Below are 3,715 nucleotides of genomic sequence, written 5' to 3'. Positions count from 1 at the left end.
TTGTTGTACTCACCATAAAATAAGTTGTTTACTGGTATCCCTTCCCACTCTGACCATCCCTCCAGTGCCACCATTTTATTTAGAAATGATTCCATGAAAACAACAGTTGAATATTGTCTCCATGGCTGACCCAGAAACAGCAACCTTATTAATTGTTAACGAAAAACCTGCATTTTTTTACTGTGCAGCGACGAAGATAGAATTGTTGGGTATCCTAGTATATATGTTATCGTCTTGGAACACAGCAAGCCCATACCCGAAAATAAAATCTACACTTCCGTAGAGGTTACACTCCTTGAAAATTTATATTGTCCTTCCAAGTACAAGGTGTCTTGGAAGCTCAAAAGCTTACACTTGTAATAAGCACTGTAGTTCGCTTGATCAAGGACCACCACTATTTGACCGTTTTGAGGTCCATCTGAGTTTTCAAATGTAACAATTGTGCCATGAAATTGTTAACCGTGGCATCAAATGTTAATCAAATGAAATGTTTAAATATAGTATATATGTATAAGCTAAAAGCCTAATTAAAAGCTAGGTAAAATTTTCGAAACTTAAATTAATCCTCTGCCTTCCAACTTGAGAGCTCAACTTGTTTTCTCTCCTAGTTTATATTGTAGATTCTTTTGAGTAAAAACGTTTTATTCCATACAAAACTCAACTTAAAACTTAATAGTAATAATAATAAATCTCAACTTAAACCATTCTACATTTTACCTTAAAAGTTCTTGCTCAATTCATGGGATTAAGTAAAAAGACCTTTCCTCATAAAGGTAAGATAATGATAATAATAAATCACATTTATTTTCTCATATATTTAGGTCCCTATTCTAAACAAAAGATTTTTCTAAATAAAAAACAACCAAAATAAAAGAGATAAAATTATAACAAAAAAAAATTGAAACCAGAATATCTAAAAAAAACAAAAGTTGTGTGTGAATATTGATAGATAAAACATATAGTAATAGAGATAAAAAAGTTTAGAAAATACTTTCTTAGGATTGCAGAGTCACTTCAACTTGAATCTAGTGTCGTTGCTTTTATTGTCAATGAAAGTTGTTGCGAATGCATTATCATTATCGTTAATCAAAGCAAAATGCATTCATCATAAAAGCACACTACAAAGTCAGAGCTTGAGAAAAGCTCGAAATATTAAAAAATACAGACAAGAATAGGCTAGAGAATAGTCAATCAATTAATGGACTTAATTCATTTTCCTTTTACGATATACTCTCTCATTTATTAAGGTTTGGTTTGCTCCGTTTGGTACACCGAGAAATAAAGTAATCTGTTAAAAAAAATACATAGAACAGTATATACTATCATCCCATAGTTGGACTGTACTAGACTTGTCACCGTCATGAAAACATACGTTCATTCCACTGATTGATGGTGTTATAAATACAGTGTAATTGTTGATGTTTAAATGAAAATGAAATTATGAATACAGCGAATTGTAAATAAACGAGCTTCCTTCCTGATTTTTCTCCTCCGATATATTTAAATTTATATTTTATCATCAAATTAGAATCCCAATAATCAAAAACCTTTATCCTTTATTATCAATTTTGATTTTATCTAAAAATTTATATTTTATCCTTTATTATCAAATTTGATTTTATCTAAATAACTTTTGATTTTCTAAATGTTTATTGCAAATTCTATTGTATCTAAATATTTTTTCATTATTTTATGTATATTTTTTATGTTTTCAATTTTCATATAGAAACATATAAGAATGACTTGTGAAACATATAAATGGGAATTGAACTTTAAATGAATATATATGTTATGTTATTTAGCTTAGTTTATTTCTGTAAAAGTCCAATGGACATTCATACTCCAATATTTCTCTATTATCTTGTTAGAAAAAATCGCCCACCGTGGGGTTCGAACCCACGACCACAAGGTTAAGAGCCTTGCGCTCTACCAACTGAGCTAGACGGGCATCGATGAATGTAAAGATTTGAAATATAATATAATTATATTCAAAAATCTAAAAAAATATATACTTTATCCGTGATTTTATTTCATATATGAAAAGATTAAATTAAAACTTTTTATAGATCAAATTGAAAACTATACAGACTTTATAGTACAACCAATATACTAATTGTTGGACTTTATATATATAGGCTAATTGTATAGATAGAGATAAAAGGTAGTTATTTCATGAGAAAATCTCTTACCACGATGAATTATTTTAAAATATAATGTTATTTTAATAAATAATGACAAAAATAAAGTGGAGAGGAAAATATTAAAAAAATAGAGTTGGAAAATTTGTGGATCAGGTATACGATTTTAAGAAAATGTGTATTGAATCCATGAATACTAAGAGAATCGTGGAATTGTGAGCCTGGTACGCAGCTTACCCTAAATCGTAAATCTATACTAGATCAATGATTTAACCTCTACTTGACTTTAAATTTTGTCAGATACAGACATATATGTACAGTAAAGTAATCGTGACCTGATCCACGACTTCCTCTTTTTTTTTTCAAGATTATGCAGTAATGAAGAAATGTCCATTATCTCTAACATTTGAGACAAAATTAACCAGTTTAATAAAGCTTTTCTTTCTTCTTCTTCTTTTTCTTTTATTTCTTCTTCTTCTTTCTCTTTCCTCTTCTCTTTCTCCCTCCCTTTCTCTTTCATATTTTGGGGGTTTTTTTGGGGATGGATGCACATAAAATAAGTTATAAGAATGAAAGTTTTACTCACTTTGATCACTTTTTTATTTCTTGTCATACTCTGTGAAACATTTTTGCTTCTCTATTGAATTATGCAAGAACCAATAGCAAAAGGAAAGTAAAATTTAGTTACTTACTTTTAACTAACTCATTTTTGTAAATCCTTACTCTTATAAAAGGATCTGAAAACGAGAAGAAAAATGCATGTAAAACTTTAACCGTCAAAAATGAAGAAGAAAGGAAAGAGTTTCTCAGCAAGATGATGAAACCCGAGAGAGAGAGTGAAAACTGAAAGTCTTATCCGCTTTTTGTTTTTCTTTACTAAATGAAAGAGTGAAAAGGACTAATCAATTTTTCCCCACATAATCAAAAAGATAGACGTGGCACATTTTAGATCATACACGACATCTCTCCTCTATTTTTCTTTTGGATTAGACTCCAAGAATGGGCTTCCTCAATTTCGTCACTTAAAGCCCATTTCAACTTTTCTTTTTTTCTCTCTGTTGAATAATGATTTTACTTCCCCTTTTTCTCTTCTTCCTCTTACACTTGTTGTGATTTTAAATGGATACTCATGGATTCATCTCTATAATTTTATACATCCTATAAGCTTCTTAATTAGCCCCCCTTTTTTTTTATCATTTGGGGTATGTGAGGGAATTTCTATGTTCATCTCCTCATTGTCCTTCTTTATTTGGGTTTTTCATTGATTTCTAATTTGGTTTTTGAAAAAATTTAGACTTCGTTTTGTAACTATTTTATTTTAATTTTTTTTTTTAAATTAATCCTATATAAATTACTTCCATCTCAATAAAAAAAAAAAATTTATTTTAGAATTTGATTAAGAATTAACATTGTACATAATAAAGATGAGAATCATGGTAAAAAATGTTGATGAAATATAATTAATTTTCAAAAATAAAAACAAAAACGAAATACTCATCAAACGAGGATGATAGTTGCAATTATACCCTTAAATTTTCAAATTTAAAAATTGAGCCCAAAACCTTATCTAAATGTTT

General features: G+C 28.7%; 1 non-coding gene across 1 annotated transcript; it reads right to left on the bottom strand.

Annotated features, from left to right (window-relative positions):
• Positions 1-1,875: 1,875 nt before the first annotated feature.
• On the bottom strand, positions 1,876-1,948 carry TRNAK-CUU (transfer RNA lysine (anticodon CUU)). Its single transcript has one exon. It is a non-coding gene; the product is annotated as a tRNA-Lys (tRNA).
• Positions 1,949-3,715: the final 1,767 nt, after the last annotated feature.

The sequence above is a fragment of the Benincasa hispida genome, chromosome 1 (assembly GCF_027475165.1).
Source record: "Benincasa hispida cultivar pf3 chromosome 1, pf3_genome.v1.1, whole genome shotgun sequence".
NCBI classification, from domain to species: Eukaryota; Viridiplantae; Streptophyta; class Magnoliopsida; order Cucurbitales; family Cucurbitaceae; genus Benincasa; species Benincasa hispida.
Note: the sequence above shows the minus strand (reverse complement) of the source record. Positions and strands in the feature narration are given on the sequence as shown.